Below are 21,493 nucleotides of genomic sequence, written 5' to 3'. Positions count from 1 at the left end.
TGCAGCCACTGATTAACTCAACAGTTAAGTCAGCCTTGATGACTAAATCTTGAAATTCTGTCTACAATTTTCCCTGCAGGAGTAATAATTCTGATCCAGGAACTTAGGTCCCCAGAGTGAGCTGGCTTGTTTGTTCTTGGAGGCACACCCCTCTTAGGGCCTGGAAAGTTTGATTGTATCACCTGTCATGCCTAAGCACTTCCCAACCTCATACCTTCCTTTGTACCCTCTTAAAACCACTTTCTCAACAATACCCGCATTGTTCTGTTTGACAGACTCTTTCCTGATTGATTTATGAACATAAATTCAATTGTTACCTTATGGTCACCATAATCACAGTTGCAATTTCTATTATATCTTGCATTCACAGTAATCCCCATTACAACCTGCATCTGAGTGTCTTAAGCTTTCTCTCTCTGAAATTGTCCAAGCAGAGTCAGTCTAGATGACCATGATGGATGAGAGGTGGAATGGGGTGACCTCTAAGTAAACTTCCCCCTCTCAGATTCTGTGTATTTCACATTTAATATTTTGCAAAAAACAACAAGTGCTTGCTGCTCCCACGGCTGTTCTAATTTACTGAAGCTTTGTAGTCCCACCCATGTTAGTTGATCTTATTCAGCTGAAAAACTGAATAAGCAGAAATAGTCTCAGATTTACTAGGAAGGAAAGGAGCTATTGCTGCCATCTTTCATGAAAAAGCATGCCCTGTGCAGTTATCTGACATACATAGGGAGTGGCTTGTTGTGGATGAACTTCTGTTCAGGAGATAGGGCGCTGCAGTGGAAAAGGCTTGGGTTATTGTCTTCTTTCTGGCACTAACTAGCTAACTGAATTTGAACATGACACCTCAAATCTGTGAGTCTAAAATTTCTCATATACAAAATAAAAGGATTTAACTGGATCAGCATTTCTCAATCTCTGCACTATTGACATTCGAGGCTGAATAATTCTTTGTTGGGGAGGACCATCCTGTGCATTGTAGGGTGTTTAGCAGCATCTCTAGCCTCTACTCACTAGACACCATCAGCACCCCCTCTTCCCCAGTTTTGACAACCATAAATGTCTCCAGACGTTGGCAACTGTCTTCTGGGGGATGGTTTTGCAAATTGCTCCAGTTGAAAACCTCTACACTAGTTGACTATGAGAGGAAAACATACTTAGAAAAAGAAGTGCTGTAAACCAGGTAGCATCCCACCTCTTCCACTGGTGGCTACCATAAAAGGTTTTTTTGTAATTTAAAGATAACCACTAGTAGAACTTTTAAGTGGATGTATACCTTCCAAATTACTGCAGAGAAGTAAAAGCAAATAAGTCCCATTAGTTATTGAAAATAAATAGTAACCATCAGTAACAAAAATAGAGTATACATCATCACATGGTCACTAAAAAAGAACTCAGAGCACGTTATACGACAATGTCAGATCAAACATATCAGTGATGACAGCCACTTAAATGGCTGAATACATCTATTCAAAGACAAAGGCACTTAGATTGTTTTAAATAAATAAAATTGAACTATACACTGCCTAAAATAACAGGTCTAAAACGAAATGACTTGAAGTTTGAAAAGAAAAGGATGGGTAATGGTTTAGCTGGCAAAAATAAACAATAAAAAAGGCAAAATGGCAAAATTAATTTCAACCAATCTAGAAATCAAAGCAAAAGTGATTAAAATTGAATGAGGAAGATTATTTCATATTTATAAAAGGTATAAATTAGGATGAAAATATAAAATTAGGATGAAAAGCATGAACTTTTATTCAACTAACAACAAAACATCAAAATATAGAAAGCAACACAATCATCCCTTACTGCAAGAGAAACCAGGAAGTCATTTTTAGCCGCATCTAGTTGGCAGCCCAAATAGTTGGAAATCCTATGAGTAAGGAAAATTAGGAGTACGGCTATTATGTTGGTAGCTTACAGTGTTGCCCACTGCCTACCAACTACTATTGCTGGTGAACAGTGGGCAAACAGAATAATTCTGCTGTTTTAAGAGTGTGAAATTGCTGATGAGTCAGCTTTCACGAATGTGACTTAAATGCAGCCATATGGAAAGCTAGAAAAATACAGTTTCTACCTTTATAAAGAAAACACTGGTTAAGATAATGAAGTATTTTTGGTAAATTTTGTTTGACCATAGCTAGTCAAATAGCATTCATTCAGGAAAGGAAAATCAGGCACATAGTAGCCACCTAGTAAATCTTATTGAAATGAACTATATTAACCTCTCTCTTTTTTAGTAATGTCCATTATGTGGTTTCCCTATTAATCCAGAATAACTTTACACTAGCATGAATGATTAATGACATTTAATGAAGGATGTCAACATACAAACTAGAATTATTTCCTTATTGCTCAGTTTCCTCATTTTAAATGATGACAGCAACCTTTGCTAAGTACCTTTTTTAATAAAGCAATTCATATTCAACCAACAAAATACACGCAAATAAAAAATATATAAAGGAAAAACTGTGAGATAAAAAAAAGAAAAATACACATATAAAAACACAATAATGATGAGAAACTTTAGCACAATATTATTTGTGTTTGAGTGATAAAGTAGACCAAAATCAAATAAGGACATAGAAAATTTGAATAACATAATTTAAATGGTTAAATGAATTAATACTGAATTTTATAAGGGTTATATAATCATTTCATGGAACTGTAAAATAATTATCTTAAAACTGATTGTCTATTAAACCAAAAACGGGCCTCAATTCATTTCAAAAAGTTGTAAGTGTGTAAGCTATATTATTTTATGGCAAAATACTAAAACTATAAAATATAAAAATGAAAAAGAAGCCTAAGAAACTGTTTCATCCAATAAGAAATGAAAAGTAGAATTACACACTTTGGAAGATAGTAAAAATGAGAATACCACATTTAAAAATGTATGTGATACAGACTTTCAATTCTGACCATGACAGAGCTGCTGGTATTGCAGTAAACAACTATGAAACTGGGTGAAGTACATGCTGTGACTCTTCTTGGGGGTTGGATAGCAGCCTGCACAGGACATGATTACCGGAGAAGGGAAGTAGCGAGTTCAGCTCCACATCCATTTTGGGTTCCTCCCTGGGGCATTCTGCAAACAGAAGTGGAGACTCAGTGCAGAGCCAGGTCTGGCTGGGGGAAGGGAACAGCAATTGGACTACTAAATTGGACCACTGGGATTGTGGGTCAGGTCACCTGAGAGAAGGGAGCTTCTGAGACAAAGTGCCAGAAAACATAGAGGGTCCCACCCTTGGCAGAATCTTAAACTGTGCAGGCACTGAGCAAGACTCTGGAGGCCTAGCAGAGAGGAGCTGCTCGTGGTAAAGGGCTAATGGGGATTTCTGAGGTTAGACAGGGATGGGGAAACAGAGTTCTGACTCAATTCAAGGGGAGAGACCTTGGTCAATACCCTAGGCTTTCAACTGAAACTCAGGACGGTCAGTGAACCTGAAGAGGGGTCAAATTATCCAAATTTATATACAGAGAAAAAACTAAAAAAAAAAAAAAGAACATCTGAGACTTGTGAAACAATTATAGGTGATCTCATATATGTGTAATTGGAGACAAAATACACATTTGAAGGGATACTGGCTGAAGATAGTCTAAAATGTATGAGATGTACCTAAGCTATACTCACAAAAAAATCAGTAGCTTTATACAGTTTAATTATCTTTAAAGAAAAAAAAATAACCAAGAAAATTGTAGTAGAAATAGACAGTACCAAATAAGTTTTCCAAGTGCTTCCTTATATCCCACAACCTACCTTGTGGTCATATTGAGGCTTTGTAACTACTTCTGGCCAATTAACCGTGAGCTGATGAAGTTTCTCTCCAGGACTGAGGTGGTTAAGCAACTGTATACTTCCTCCATCTTTCTCCTGCTACTCGAGCAGCCATGGCGGCCAGTATCTGAGATGGTGTAACTACAGGATGGAGGAGGGTTGGCCAAGCCTCACTGGACTTCTCATGTGTGACAAATAAATCTTTGTCAGGTTTAACCCCCGGAGTCTATGTGTCATAGCAGCATTAATTACTCAACCATAAAAAAGTTATAAGAATACAGCCAGAAAAAAACTAGAACAGTAAGAAGAAGAAAATAAAAATACAAATAAAAATCAACGAATTCAAAGAAGTAAAAATGAATATTTTTCTTTTAAATTCTTAATAAAATAGGAAAATCTAATCAAGAGTAGATGTAGGATATAAATCAGCATTACTATTAGTTTCTTAGGGCTGCCATAACAGATTACCATGAGCTGGGTGGTTTAAAATAGAAATTTATTCTCCACAGTCATGGAGGTAAGAAGTCCAAAGTGAAGGTGGTAGCAGGGCCATGCTCTCTCTGAAGGCTCTAGAAGAGGATCCTGCCTTGCCCTTTTTCTAGTTTCTGGTGGTTGCCTGCTATCCTTGGCTTGCAGCTATATATCTGTAATCTCTGCCTCTACCATCATATGACCTTCTTCTATGTGTCTGTCTGTGCCTTTGTGCCTTCTCCACTTCTTTTAATGACACCTCATATCGTATTTATGGCCCTTCCTAATCCAATATGACTTTAACTAATGACACCTGCAAAGACCCTATTTCTAAATAAGGTCATATTCACAAGTACCTAGGGTTAGGATTTCAACATATCCTTTGGGGGGATACAATTCAGCCCACACAGAATAGATATAGCAATATGGAGTAGACTTAAAAAATAATAAGAGACTATGTCAATGCACCTAAAAAGTACTATGAAATTTATGCTTTTCTGGAAACCTATTAGTTAACATAATTTACCCAAGAGGTAGTAAACCCAAATGGACAAGTGCTGTCAGAACTTTGGAGACTTGAGTGATGCCTCATCCAACCTCTTGGAAATATGGAATACAAGATTGGCTTCTAAGAGCTCCAAGTTGAAATCAGAGCAGACATTTATGTAAATTGTCCTTAAATGGCTTTAAGGTGTATAAGAATGGACTAGAACCTGACACGACATGATAATGACAGGCAGAAAACATAACTAATTTAAAAGGAGACTGTGATTAAGCAGTTGACTTAGAAATTCAGAATGACTCTTGATAGGTAGAGATTTGCTCTGTCTTTTTTTTTAAGAAAGAAAACAGCTTAACTGATCTTTTTGAGAAAAATAAATACTTCTTTTTCTCCAGGCTAGTCTATATTGAAGAAGAGTTAACAAAGAAATAATTAAATTGCTCTGCAAAGAAAGAATGACAGGAGTTCTGGAGATGTCCACTGGTGGGTCAAGATAGGACTTAGGAATCTAGAATAAGGAACATAGCAATAAGTGAAATTGTCTAGGATGAACATAACCTTGCAACATGACAGTAGCTGGAGCCTAAAGAGAGACATGGCCAGTGAGAAATAAATGCCCTGTGTCAGGAAATTGTCAATGAATAATCAGAACAATAATAGCTGATTCTCATCATAAAGGCGTTTCTTAAACTTTGTAACTATAACCCCTAATGTCAACCCAATCATCCTCAAATCTTCAGAAAAGTCTAAATCAAACCAAGCCTATATTATGGACATGCTTTCAGAAGATAAAGAAAAAGAGATGTCTTTTTTGTAGTTAAGCAATATAGAGACAGAGCATTGGTCATAGAATCTTGAAATATCGTGCATAGAGAGATGCAAAATTCAAATGCTGGTAAGAATTAATAGCAATATATGACAGAATAAGCTTTCCACTGGTCTAAACACAAAAATGCACTTAAGTGTCTCCCAAGTGTTACCACATTTTGCCTCATGATGGTCCAAGCCACTCTATTTGGATAGTAAATGAAAGGTGACTACAGAAGCCCAAAAGATTTGGAAACATTCAGGTTTAACAAAGGTGTCCATCAGAAATGTGGTTGGTAAGTTATGGAGGCATGTTGGCACTGCCATCTGCCCAACTAAGTCCTATTCAGAGGAGAGGATTCAAAGACACAAGGACATGTTCAGTTTCAGAAGCAGAAATATTCTCATCATGTAAATAGATGCCTCAGATTCTCTTTCCTTGACCACTAAATATCCGAATTATATAATTCATTCTGTCTTAGATCAACATACATTGAAGTCCGGTGTACAATTAATCCAGCCTAAGACTAAAGAAAACAAGGTCCTAGAAAGGTGGAAAGTACATTGTGGTAAGCAGCTGCTTTTTGTTTTGTTTGTTTGGTGTGTGTGTGTGTGTGTGTGAGTGTGTATTATCCTTTGGGGCATTTGCCAATTCATGTTATGGGACATATAGGCTAAACAAAAATTACTGGCCTAAAAACTTTAGCCATCCCTCTGGGGCTCAAAGTAAAAAAAATATAGAGTTCAGCATATCAGTGTGACAGGACTTGAGGGACAAAGATCCTGGAGAAAAGAGAACCACAGAGAAGTAAGCCCAAAATGTATGCCATTTCCTCTTACGGCATTTGTCAACTCTTAAGCGGTGCATGGGGTGAAGGGAGTAGGTGGTGCTAGAGGCCAAGAAACCAAGTAAAAGGCATCTGCTGGGAAGGCTAAAAAGCTAAATAGAAAGTCGAGCAGTCTCCTGGTACTGGAGAGACTAAAATTGGAGTTGGGCCTGCTAGGGAGGTGAGGCCATTATAAATGTTCCAGGATTTTAGTTGAGACCCTCCTCCCTGAAAGAGGTATTCCTTAGGGATAAGGGCAAACAGAAAATACATATGCATCACACAGCCAAAAATCATGGCAATTGCTGCTTGCATTAAGAATCTGCCTATATTCTATCTGCTTGTCAGAACATTAAATCCACTCTGGAGAAAGATAAAATCTTCCAGAGCCCCATACTATTTTTCATGGATAACATCTGGCATTCAAATTAATAAACATGCCAGGAAACTGGACCAAAGGACTGAAAGGCAAGAGGAAAAAAATGAAAATATCAAATGGAAACAGACCGTAGGTGATAGCAATATTTAAGTTATCAGTCACAGATTTTAAAATACCTACAATTAATGTGTTCAAGAAAAAGATGAATAATTTCTCCAGTGAACTAAAATATATAGAAAAGAATCAAGTGGAGATAGATTCTACAATGAAAAATAATGCAATACTAAAATTAAGAATGAAATAGATGATTGTAACAGCAGATTAGACAAACCAGAAGAGAGGATTAAGCACCTGGAAGGTAGTCAGTAGAAAATATCTAGATCAAAGTACATGCAAAAATAAAGGGTGGAAAATAAAAAAAAAGGATAAGAATCAAAGGGAATATAGTGAAAGTGTCTAAATTGTGTAATTGGGATCTAAGAAGAAGTGAGGAGAGAATGGAGCAGAAGAAATATGCAAAGAAAAACTGGCCAAGGATTATCTAAAATTCATGAAAAATATAAAGCCACAGATTCAAGAATCTTTATAAACCCAAGTAGGATAAATACAAAGAAAAGCACACTTAGGCACCTCATAATAAGAAAGAGAAAATCTTAAAAGCTGCCAGAGAAAAAAGACATGTGATGTTCTAAGAGCAGCAATGAGACTAACACCTGAATTTTTAATAGAAACAATGGAAGCCACCAGACAAAAGAGTGACATATGGACATTGTAGAAGGAAAATGCGTGTCAACTTAGAATTCTATACCAAGCAAAAATATCTTTCAGAAGTGAGGTAAAGATTTATTTATTTTTTTTAAGGGAGATCAGCCCTCAGTTAACCTCTGATGCCAATCCTTCTCTTTTTGCTGAGGAAGACTGGCCCTGAGCTAACATCCGTGCCCATCTTCCTCTACTTTATATAGGACGCTGCCACAGCATGGCTTGACAAGCGGTGCATCGGTGCGCACCCCGGATCCAAACCCCAGGCCACCACAGTGGAGCCTGCACACTTAACCAGTACACCACCGCGCTGGCCCTGAGGTAAAGATTTTTTTTTTTTTTTTTGTGAGGAGGACCAGCCCTGAGCTAACATCCAATGCCAATCCTCCTCTTTTTGCTGAGGAAGACTGGCCCTGGGCTAACATCCATGCCCATCTTCCTCTACTTTATATGGGACGCCACCACAGCATGGCTTAACAAGCGGTGTGTCGGTGCGCACCCGGGATCCGAACCGGCGAACCCCGGGCCGCCGCAGCGGAACGTGCGCACTTAACCGCTTGCACCACCGGGCTGGCCCCGAGGTAAAGATTTTTTGACCAGCAAAACTGAGGGAATTCATTCTAGCATGACTCAACCAAAAAAAAAAAAAAATACTAAAGGGAGTTTATCAGGCAGAAAAGAAATAATCCCAGATGGAAGAAAGCAAATGTAGGAAGGAACGGATAGCACTAAAATGGGAGGAATGTGGGTAAATTAAATGAATATTCCCATTTTGATAATAATAGTAATATCTTATGAGGGTTCAAATAAATGTAGAATTAAAGGAAATGGCAACAATAGCATAAAAGATAGGAAAGGATATAAATAGTTCATAATGTTGTGAAGTCCTTGCCTTATCTAAGAAGTACTAAAGGTACCAATTTAAGGTAGATTCTATTAAGTGAAGGATGCATTATAGGTAGCCACTAAGAGAATAATAAAAGAATATGTAACTAAAAAGCTAATAGAAATGGAAATGAAATCTAAAAGTACTAGACTGATAATGAAAGAAGGAAGGCAAGGAGAAAAAAGGAACAAGAATAAGACAGGACAAATAGAAAACTAACTGGAAAATGGTATATTTAAATCCAAATGTGTTAGTAATTGCATTAAATGTAGATAGACTAAATTATTACCTAAATAAAAAAACTGGGTTCATTTCCCAATCAAGGAACCATATAACCCATCTGTCAGTTATCGTACTGTGGGAGCTGTGTGTTGCTGTGATGCTGAAAGCTATGCCACCGGTATTTCAAATACCAGCAGAGTCACCCATGGTGGGCAGGTTTCAGTGAAGCTTCCAGGCTAAGACAGACTAGGAAAAAGGACCTGGCCATCAACTTCTGAAAAAATTGGTCATGAAAACCCTATGAATAGCAGCAGAGCATTGTCTGATAAAGACAGAAGGTGAGAAGATGGTGCAAAATGACCAGGCAGGGTTCTGCTCTGCTGTACACAGGGTCACCACTAGGAGTCAGAATTGGCTTCACAGCACTAACAACAATAACAAATATATATATATATTTATATATATCTTACATATATCTATTTTACATATACATAAGATATATATGTCTTATATGTATATTTTATGAGATACAAATCTATCTTACAAGAATATACCTTAAATATAAGAATATAGAAATGTTGAAAAGAAAATGATAAGAAAAGACATGTCACACAAACTCTAGTCAAAAAAAAGCTGGCATTGCTTTACCAAGATCAGACAACAAAAAGTTTAAGGTAAGAAATATTACTAGAGATGAAGGAGACATTTATGATAATAAAAATTTCAATTTAACAATATATAATAATTCAACAAGAAGATATAAGATATAAATTTGTATGCACCTATTATCATAGTCATATGACATACCTGTGAAAAAGAGCAACTGCTCCCACGTGTAGCAATACGAATGAATCTCATAGACATCATGCTGACAAATAATTCAGGAGTATATACTGTGTAATCCCATTCAAATAAAATTCAGAAACAGGCAAAACAACTCTATGGTGAGGCAAGTCTGATGGTGATTTCTTTTGTGGATCCAGTGTGTAGTAACTAGGAAGGGGCTCACCGGAGGCCTCCAGGGTGCTGGTAACGGTCTTTGTATGTCTTGATCCAGGTGATGTATGGGTGACATAACTTTTTAAATATTCATGGAGATACACACTTAGGATTGCTTTACTTTACTAGGTATATATTATGTTTCTATTTTTTTATTTAAAAAGAAAAGAAAAAATATCTCCTCAAGAAATTCTAATGTGCCCCGGGTTTGAGAATCATGGAGCTGTGTGATACTTGACAGCTGCCTGTTGTTTCTACTTTTTCAAAACAACTGCTGTGCATGAGGCCCTACCTCCCAACTGGACGAACCGCAGCCTCGGCAACTCAGGGCATTTTGGACGCTCCAGGTACCACTGGGCATAACAATACTGATGGAGAGCCCTCACCTAGGCATAGGTCCAGAACCCCACCCCTTCTCTGACCCATGGAGTTTTATAGCCTCCATTACACCCATAAAATTCTTCCTCTAGAAATACTAGAATATACCAAATGTATACCCCATTCCTTCAGTTCCCCTTAAATAAGCCTCAGCTGTTTCCTTCCACAAAAGACACCTGGAGTTCTAAGACCTGTATGTACTACACCTCCACAACCTTTATCTTGCCCAAAGCTTTACAAGTAAAAATGTCACTTCCTTCTCTCCCATCCACTTCAACTCCTTTTCTTATTCCTGATCACAGACCCCTATTTCTAATCACTTTGAGAATGGGCAGACATAACCTGATTTTTAACACCAAGTGGTGCTAAGAGTCTCTGCTTCTGGCCACAGATATTATAGGATTCATCTGGGGAGCAAATGATTCTGGTTATTATATATAGAAATCTAAGAATATGCCTCCTTGAGAACAATTTAATAGCCGATGTGCTTATTTTGCAAATGTGGGACGCACTGCAAACTTTAAATGGCTGGGACTCATGGAGTGATTGGACAAATCTGGCCAATCTTCAAAGATGTGCTTTCTCTTTCAATTGTAAGCAAAGAATTCCAGCAGAGCTGGACCAGGTTCTTACAGTGATATGATATGATTAATGCACTTATTGATGCATATGTTTGCTGAAGGTGCCACTGGGTTTTCCCTCCCTGTGCTTGAGAACAGGAAAGTTTCCGGGAGAAAAATGTGCTTTGTATTCCTGCTGGGGTTTATTTATTTATTTATTTTACATTATGATAAATTGCACTGTGTTTTGGGAAATTGAAATGGTACATGTTCAAGTAAAAAAACAACAGAGCGGAAGACCACAATACGGGAAGCAGCTGGAGCATCTTAAGATAAAAGAGGGAAATAGAAATGATAAAGAGTTTTAAAGAGAATGAATTTCCTCTTCATCCTCTAAACAAACAAAAATGTATCTTTCGGGACCCATTGGAAAGATGAATGGTTGATAACGCTCAAGTTCAAAGCAGCTCTCTCTTTGATAGATGTATATCCAGGCTCCACCATGAGGGAGCGTTGTGGTCCAGCTAACTGACATGCCCAAGACCACACAGCTAGTAAATGGCAGAGATGGCTGTTTGGCTGTTTGGCTCAGTGTCTGTTCTCTCTGAAGCATTAAATTCTACTGCTTGTCTTTTAGGTTTGAGCACGTCACTTCACTTAAAGCGCTCCTCTGGGCCCTAGTTTCTGTCAGGATAAAGTCCCAAGTCTACAACATGGAATAGATGATCTTGCACAGTTCAGCCTAATCCTACCTCTACGGTTTCCCTCTCCTGACCTCCGGCCACCTCAGTACCTCACACGCTGTCCACATGCGGGATTCTCATCATGTGTTCTCTGCACATCACCTCTGCCCTTTCAAGCCTTGGGCTCTGCTTTTGTCCCTCCTTCTGCCTACAGTGCTCTCCCTCCACTGACTACTCACCCTTTCTGATCTGCTTTATGGATGCCTGTCCTTCCTTCAAGTCCCTGGAAAACTGTATTACCTCTCAGGAGTTTCCTTAACTTCCCTGGACACAGATAAGTCATCACTATCTATGTTTCCATACAACTTAATGAGCACTTCTGCTCAGTGTTTGTCACTCGGTGTTACTTTATTTGATGGATGAATCTGTCTGGGTCAGACACTGGTTTCTTCTCTACCAGTCTAAGGAATTACTGATACTACCCAGAGCACTGCACTGAGGAGGATTCTGAGGTCATATTTGAGCTCAACAGGAGAACATTAAATGTAGACTTCATAAGGGCAAGGACCTTATCTGACATTTATACCCTCATATCTCCAGTGTCTGGCTCAATCTGAGTACATAGTAGACATTCAATTAATATTTGTATAAAATGAATGATAAATTAACAATGTCTGCTGCAGTAAAGGAGGTAAAAGTGGTGACATTCATGCCAGATATTTTACATCCCTCTAGTAGTCTCTGAACTCTTGAAGGGCAGAGAATGTCTATTTATCTTAGTATATTTGGTGCCTCATTTGGTGTGTTGAACAAAATATTATTGCTATGTAAATACATGGTTGAGGGAAGTACCTTAAAGCTGAAAGAGTCTATACTGATGTGAGGCATGGAAGAGGAGAGATGACAAAGGGGTTCTGGCCAACGAAACAACACCTGAGCAGCACCAAGGGGCTAAGTGCACACTGCTCTCTCCAAACTGTGCTGGTGATGTAATTCGTGGCACAAACAAGCCTGCACCCTTTGAACAAGTTCTATTTTTAGACTTGTTCAAATAGCTTTTCTGAGAAAATGTGAACAATAAAAGTTTTGCTCTTCACAGAAGAAAAAGGAGTGTGACATCTTTTTTGTTTTAATTGACCTGAATTGGAATGAATTAACTTAAAAATAATTTGATGGCATTCTCTGAGGTGTTCTGGGAATGTATGAAGTGTCATAAAACCAAAGATAGCTTGGGGAGGGAGAGTGTTTCCTCTTTTCTGATCTCACTCTGGGGCTTAGAATGAACTCACCATGAGATCTAGAGCAGAGCTTGTCCAACAGAATTTTCTGCGATGATGGCAATGTTCTACGTTTGCACTATCCAGTATGGTAGCCATTGGCCCTATGTGTCTGCTGAGCATTTGAAATGTAGCTAGTATGACCTTATTGTACTCTTCTCTTCAAAATGAGTTTCACAATCTAGCCAGGTGAATTTTCTCCTTTCCCCTTAACATACACATTTATCTACAACTCTGAGCCATTGTTCAAGCTGAGTCTGACATATAAATTCCAGAATCCTCAGGATTTTGGTGTCAGGAGCTACATCTGACCAAGAGAAGCCACACAGCCCCTACTTCTACTGGTTTGCCTAGAATATCCTGAACCCCTGGCACCTGCTATCCACCTCTTCAAGACCAAATTTTACCCAAAGAACTTTCCTAGCCCTCACCAGCTTCACTGCTCAGATATGCTCAATCCCTTATTTTGTTATGATCACTGTCCCTCGTCCACTATGACCCTCTTCCCTACCTTGGGTCCCTGGAAGTAGCCCTGGAAATAATCTTACCCAAGTTCCTCATTTTATAGAAGAGGATACTGAGACACAGAGACAGTTAATGACTTGCATCAACCCTCATAGGGAGTTAACACTTCCCATTAAAATCCTACCCCTTTACTCAAGGTTCACCTCTAGTGCCTCTCTTCCCTGCAAGGCCTACTTTGGTTGTTTTTGTAGCAATTGATAATCCCTCTGTGTATTCCTCTAGCATGCTGCCAAAAACATCCATTTTGGCACAATGTCTTTCATTGTTCCATTACTCTTTTCTTAACTAGAATATAGAAATTCAGAAAATAGAGACCATCCCTTTAACTGTCTTCTCACACAGTGCCATGTATTAGAGTATGTGCTCTGTAATACTGGTGAAAGATAAAATGACAGAGCTTGTCCTGACTCCTAAGAGAATATCACATACCCTAAAGGGAAAAAGAGTAGGGTAATCACATCGATTCTCCTCCTCCGAGATAAATTGGAGAAGAGAAATATTTGCTTAAATTTCCTTTGGGTTTAAATGGCCACTTTTGATAGATTATTCCCAAACATATATTTAAAAATTAAAATTATTTCCAACAAATGAGTTCAATTTGGCAAGTATTTGTTAGTTTCAAAGACCTTATACTACAGTTTAAAGGACAATACTTTCACACATGAAGGAGACAGATTAATATGACAGAATGTAACTTAATTCAAATGTTTATTGAATGCCCACTATGAGCCAAAAAATGTGTAGTTCAGAGCTCTTCAAGGTTGGTGGCAGCCAAAGTTACTATGGATCACTTTACAAACGTAGAGAGAATTAAAATAGGCTTTATGTGATGGTAGAAAATACTAAGGCTGATAGTAGGAAGAGGAAGAAAAGGAGTTGCCAGTTCCAGGAATTAGTTAAGCAATGGTGTTGATGTGGAAATTCATAGGATGTGCATAGACTTTGACCAGAGTTGAGGTCATTTACTGAGAAAAGGTGAGAATTTCACTATTCAGGAGGCAAGGCCAATGAGCCCTGATGGGGAGGTAAGAATGGACTTGACTGCTCAGGCAGTGGGGAAGCACACTAAATTTCTGAACAGCAGAGGGACATGTGGAGGTGTCAGCAACATATGTAGTAGAGAAAGTGAATTGATGTATGCACCAATTATGGTTGTGCAGTGGCAACAAAGAAAAAACAAATTCTTAACCCATTTTTAAGAATAATTGTCAGAATAATTTAAGGATATATGTGGGTATGAAGAGTTTTAGGGGAGGAATGAAAGATGTTTCCAAGTTTGGAGGTTGGGAGAATGGAAGGATGTTTCACTGATGAATAAGAATTAAGAGAGGAAGTGAGGGGTTAGTGTGGCAAAAATAGGACATTTTGAGTGTGAAAGAATAATGGACTTTTAGATAGAGATGCCAAATTAATTTCAAATTAGGGAACTGGAACTAGAATTAAGGGTGAGGATGAGGACAGTGGCTTTCATATCAAGAGAGACTACCTCCCTCTCCTCCCAACCATGCATTCATTCTTTCTTATTAGGCTATATAATACGGAAGTCTAGGACAGGGCCAATGTTACAACATGGTTGGATTGATGCTACTGTCTCCAGGGGTCTCCAGGTTACTTTGCCAAAGGCTTTATAGATAATTCAAAGTCAAACTTAGTTAGTTGCTTTACGAATTGCTCATAAACAGATGATCTCAGTTTGAGCTAAGAACGGGACCTTGGAAGAGAGTAGGAGGTTTTGTCTCTTGTACACATCAAAGGGAAGACCAAAGGTTGAAGAATGGTGGTGGAGGTGGCATTTACTTTGCTCACTCCTCTGGCCTTCTCATGTGAATTCTAATAAAGTAGTCCATGTTTCCCAGTTCTTACGTACCCGAGACCGGAAAGCACATGGGTTAACAACAATAGTCTCACTTAAGCTTTCACCACCAGTATTCCTAGGGCTCCAAACCTCAGACCACTCCCCCACTGCCCACCACACACACACACCTTCTCATCTCCTGCTAGAGTGTTAAGATGACTTGCTCCTTTCTTCATGGCTGCCAGTGAGATCCTTCTCTAGGAAAAAAGCGGTATCTCTATGCCACAGCCTTATAACATCTCCTCAGCCATAATATTGTCACTGCAAATCCAAGGTGTGTGCCTGTGATATTTTCCATATTGGTATCATTCCAGTTCTTTCCTGGTCTGTAGAATTTCTTGCGTTCAGACTATTTGTATCACCCAGCTCTGCCATTGTTCCAAGTGATGAGAGCTGACTTTCCGGGAAACTAACCATGGTTGGTGCCTCACTGGTGGCACTTCCAACCTGTCACAGTTCTTGTTACCCTTCCTGTTTCTGACCACTCTGCTCTAGCTGAGACAATAAAAGGCGTTGCCAGCCTCTGGTGTTACAGTTTACTACAGACCTCCAAGCAAAGACCACGCTATCTTAGCTCATCACTGTTGGGTGCCTCCTCCTTAATTTGAGTCATTTTTTCAGATTCATACAAGGAACCTGGGACAAAATCTCACATGAGTGAAAGAATAACACATGTGGTACCATTCTGTGTTATACCCAAGATCTTTCCCCTCCAACCATTGCCCCTGGACAGAGCTCCAAAACCAGGTTCTCTCTGAGCTTAGGGCAATTTCCCTGCTTAGCTAAGGGTATACTATATGGGAGGATATGTCTCTTGTCACCGTACTCATTTGCAAGGTCTACTATCAGATTGGATGTACGCAGCCATCTTCTATGCCCCAAAACTCAAGGACTGCATTGATGAATAGATTCATAGGAGGCCCATCTTCACCGTTTACGTTGTGCCAGGGTTCTGTGGAGGACACTCAGCTTAGTTACATACACATACAAACACACACGCACACAAACCCTCACTACAATAATAGTAATAAGGGTAACAACAATCAGACTCTAGAAAGCAAGTGCTTTCTTTCAGTAACAAGGACCATGTGTTTCAGGAGATGTAACCAGCAATTACACAGGATTATTTGACTGAAGCCAGTTGCCTAATCTTATGTAAAACATATCCCATTTTCTTTGAAATTCCTGATATGAACTGGAAGTTAGTTTAGGATAATCAGTTTCAAAATAAAGATTAAATCATAATTCATTACCCAAGTTGAATCCAAAAATTCCTTGGTCAGGACTTCCAATCATTTCCAGTCATTTATAAAAGACAAAACATTGCTACTTTGATAACCCTGCTGATTGTTTCAAGTTGGCATTTATGAGAGTGAAAATGATGCCGGTTCTAAAATATTATCTGATAGCTCAATGGGTCCATTTTTTTACTGCCAGTAAAATAATACCTTGGAAGAGAGCAAAGGAAAAATAAATCCAAACTGTAAGTTATGAGAATAAGTTGGACCACATCATCCCTCTGAGAGTATGACTGATTTGACTAATAATCTTTCAGGAAGTGCATCAAAATGCAGCAGGAGTGAATTCTGATTTTTTTCTGATACAGTATGAACTGTAAAAAATGAAAAACACAGAGATAAAAAAGTACAATTCGCCTATTGTCATTTGATGCCAATTGGAAATAGAAAGTTCTATCCTAAATTGTTCTAGCAATTTTTCATATCCACAGCATGTCTAGGTAAAAACAGCTGGATCATGCTCAGAATTTAAATCATAGCAAGACTTTTAAATGCTTATATTATTTAAAAGTTCACAGCTTTAAATATTGTTCAGAGGACCTGCAGCGGGAAGTAGCATAAAAAGGACAGCAGGGATAGAAAAAGGAGTCAAGTGGACAGAAGACTCTGGCTATTCCCAAGGGAGACCAGTGTGACCATCAAGAGAGGTATTGGTGAAATTCGAACAACTATTTGTTGAGCAATCATATGGTGAAAATTAAATGTAGATAACGTTGCTTTGTTGGTGGAGATGGAGTGGAGAGTACTAGCCTCATAGCTGCTTTCAATCTGTGACATTTATATTCCTGTAAAGTCATATTTATCCCAGAAATCTCTGGAAGATTCATTACACACTCCACAAATTTTGCCAGGAAATATATTTGGTTCTGATTCTGTTACCCTTATACATAATATTCCCAACATGTACAAGATCAAGTCAACTCGCCCTGCTGTTTAGGAGATCACTCACCATCTGCCGCGATTTTCCTAGTCTTCTTTTCATTAGCTGCTCCCGACTGCATCATATAAATCTTCCACACCAACTTGTTAATGTGCTTGTAGGTTTCTGACCAAGTGATGGTATTTCCCATGTGGATGTGTTCTCAAATGTGGTTCTCTCTGCTTGGAAATGCCCTCTGTCTTGCAGTCAGGATTCCAGTGTAACGCTAAATCCTCCAACAACTGGCAGGTTTCTCCCAATAGATCTTGTCAAGGTACCCTTTGCATAGTTCAGCAAAGTAGAACTGCTTCCCTCTGACGGACCAACCCCACCGTTGCACATACGACTAGACTTACAAAGTGTTGCTTTCCCAAGTCAATTGCTGGACCCACAACCTGAAGGCACAGCTTGGCTGAACTCTAGTATCTGTGGGAAGTTCTGATGCACCTGACCACAGGCTCTGGTATATAAAGCTGAGAGAGGCTGCATCTCAGACCAAAGCAAAATGAAGCGGTCAGGCACACACCTTCTACATGGCATAGTTAGCTTAAAGGGTGGGGAGGGAAAGAGGAACCCAGGTTTAATCCAGTATATAGAAGTCAGAGAAACAAAATGATCCCAGAGGCTGCAAGCACAGTCAGAAGCAGCACCTCGAGAAACACTCTACAATTGCAGGCAGTGGTGAGACCTGAAGGCTTCACAAAATAGAAAATATCTGGGTTCGAATGGACTAGATTAGAGAGATGTGAGTCTGATTACCCATTAAACAGCTGTAATTTTAGTTCAAGCTCAGTGACTGAACCCGCACAGCGATTACCTTCTTTTTTGTCTAGCTGATTCCCTAGAGTAGGTATTTCCCAGTGATTAGGATGTCTCTCTTGAAACTTGTCTGGTTGGAATCCCAAAGAAAAGTCATAATGTACTTTTTCACAATGGAGTTTAATATTACATGTTATTGTAACACTTAAACTCCAAAAAACTTGTTTCCTTAAATACTGTGACATAGGAACCTTTTTTTATCCTGGGCTATAAGGGGAAACAGTTTTGGAGTTAAGGTATACTGGCCAACCCTCACGTTAAAGATGAAAGGAAATGTAAGTTTAAAGGAGTAAAAGCAAAAAGGAAATGTAAACTAAGCCCTTCAGCTCATGCCACAAGAGTGTTTTCCTCCTGGCTCAGCTCTGTAAGAAGCTAAAAGTGCTTTCTTTCAATATTGTGATGTAACTTTGCCGTCCGTAATTTGGTTCTGCTAAATGATTATACTTCTAGTAGAGAGGGAAAATTTGGCTTAATGCAGTGCCAGTTCTTCTAAGCATTAGTATCTTGAATTGGCTGAAGGTGATAATATTCTCCTCAGTGTCATCTTGGCATAGCTGTCCCAGCATTTATCTGTACTCATAGTTGGGCCAGGGTTTGCATTGAGGATTAAAGATCGAAATAGAATGAGTAACATTCACATTCTATTGATGATGTTTTATTGTTACTCCTCCAGTTATTGGTTTGAAAAGTATTATCAGTAAGTCAGAAAAACTGAGCCAGCTTGGTGATGTGACATATGAAACAGAATTTAGAAAAGAATTTGGTGAAGTCCACCCAAATTTATATTAAATTTAAATTTTACTGTAAAACTATTACCCCCTCTAAAACATTCACATATAATGAATACTTATGGGAGAATCTGGGCTTACTGAAAACTGAGAATAAAGGCAGATTATGGGAACCATCTACGAATCTGGGTGAATAAAGTCTTGGAAGCCCATATCTCATCTGATATCTGGGAGACCCATTCTTCTCTTTGTAATCCAAGGAAAGCTTAGGCACTTTGTAGATCCAACTCCCTCATCTTGTTTTTCTTGTAGATGATACTAGTGATTGAGAACTTCAAATTTTAACACAGGCCTAGGAAAGATTTTCTGTCACCAGAATGTTGATATTCTGTTGAGCACTTTTCTTCACTAACCTGTTAGATCTAATTCTAGGACTAGAGTAATTTTTTCCCCTTTTAAAGAACTTTTCCTCTATGCTCTCAAAACCGTAAACCAAGCAGTTTATTGGATGCCCCCTTCTCCCTCCAGCCCGTTATGTCAGTTGCTTCATGAGCAAAAGGCAAGCTGGTGGGTCTTAAGCTAATACTTAACTTAAGGAGTGAAAAGTCTTTAAGTGTGACTCTGATACGCTTGACCACTATTACACTTCCTTATCACCTTAAGAAGACATCTGTCTGAAAAATGATGCAGCAACCTACTATGGGTCTGTATTGATCTTTCTCCAGCCTCTGACTTGTATATCATGGGTGAACTGCATTGACCCAGATTATGGATGTATTCACTGAACTTGCTCTTTAAAGACAAGGTGATGGTTAGGGTTGGTGGAAATGGCTATGTGGCAGATTAATAATAATCTGGGCAGTGAGAAACAGAGCTGCCTTCTGGTCCTGGTTCTTTTTAAATTATATCTTAATGATTGAATTCTTCTTTTAAGTTGCAATTGAGACTAGGTATATATTCTTTGCTCTTCTCAAGAATGTATACATTCTTTTCTGTTCTCTGGTTTATTTATCATGATGGAATACAAGTATATTTGTATTATTATCTGATTATTTATAATTTGCATTATTATCTGATTATTGTGAAAAAGAATGGCTTAAGATAACAGCCTTAAGCCCAAATCATTAGGTTTGGCAGACATCTTCCAAGATTCAACAGATTTATATTCACTTTTCTAATGGCAAGTTAAATTATTTGGTTATACCCATGGTATAATTTTGCAAATAGTTACCCTAAAAGGTTTATCAGGAAGTACAATGCTTAATGTTGAACTTCCTATTTTATATGCAAAAATCCCTGGCAGAGTACCTGATTCTCAATAGTCACTGTCACAATGATGAAGATGATAACGACAATGATGACAGCCGCAGTGATATCAACACCCTTTGGATGTTTCACGTATTGCCCTTCAAAGAGTGAAAAACCCATTCTATTAAAAGACACAATGTGAAGTATCAAAATTAACCCTCTCCTCAAAGGTTTAATATTACATCTTTTATATCACAGAATGTAATCTGAAATTCCAAATCCACCTAACAGAAATGGTCACTGTTTAGTTGAATTCATTTTTGGATGGCTTATAAAATTATTCTCCACAATCTATCAGACAGACTTGTAGTCAATGTTTGACAGCAGCTTAAGATGTGGCTCCTTAGATGTTTTCTAGAGGGATCTAATTAAAAGAATAAGGTGTCCTTTTCAACCAAGAACACAGAATGCCTGGCCTAGATCTGAACAGTAAGAGCAGCAGGAGACTGCAGGCATGTCAAGTCGTCTGATGGGGAGCTGGGGATGGAGGAGGGCCTGGAAAACCTCACTGAGGGATGCTCTCTTGTGAGCAGTGAAAGGACACAATGAACACAGTGGGAAGTGTGGGTTATAGAGATGGAAGCTCTCTCCACATTGCCCTGCTAATAAGTCATGGAGATAACAGAGCTAAAGCAGCTTTATCAGTACAATTTTTCAAGAATTGGGTAATTAGCTTTATTGACTATCACCAGATATAAAGTCCCCTTTCCAAGCACTCCTGGAAATGTCTAAATTATAAGACAATCACCATTATCATCAAATTGATCAAGTTCAACTAACAGAAATCACTTTTTAATACAGGTCAAACATTAAGTGCCTCTCAGGGTTATTTAGAGACACAGATTTCCTAGCTGACTTCCACATTTAAATCTTCATTTCTTGTCCATATTGTGGATGTTATATAGCAACCAATTATAAATAAACAAAAAATGCTGATAACCTATTCAATGCTAGAACTTTTATATGCATTATGTGATTTAAACCCCATACTAAGTCTATGACATAGGTTCTATCATTAGCTACATATTGAAAATAAAAAGAGACACAGAGAGATTAGGTATCCTGCCCAAAGTAAACAGGTGGTATGAGGCAGGGTAGAGATTTCTGACTTTAGAGGCTGCACTATTAATCATAGAGCAACAGCCTCTCTAGGCACAAAAGTAACACTGGGAGGGTGTGCTGGCTGTGGTAGCAACCTTCCAGTTTCCTAGCTCTCCTGGAGTGTCCCTGAATGCCTTGACCAGAGCCTCTCTGAAGCTCACCACTTCCACAGATTTCACCCTGATTCTGCCCATGCTGAGACTTGGCATCAGGTGGAAAGTGCTCTCTGATTCACTCCCAGTGTAACTGTCATCTCTCAGCCACCTTCCAGAAAGTCACGGGCAAACTGTCATTGTTGGTTTCCTAGTTACCCCTCTCAGCCTCCAACTCCACATTGCCTAATCCTTGTGTAATGACTGAGGAGGAAAACTCAATGCTTTTTGTTATGTACTCCCCATATCGT

The sequence above is a fragment of the Ceratotherium simum genome, chromosome 1 (assembly GCF_057802395.1).
Source record: "Ceratotherium simum simum isolate JZ-2026a chromosome 1, ASM5780239v1, whole genome shotgun sequence".
Lineage (NCBI taxonomy): Eukaryota > Metazoa > Chordata > Mammalia > Perissodactyla > Rhinocerotidae > Ceratotherium > Ceratotherium simum.
Note: the sequence above shows the minus strand (reverse complement) of the source record.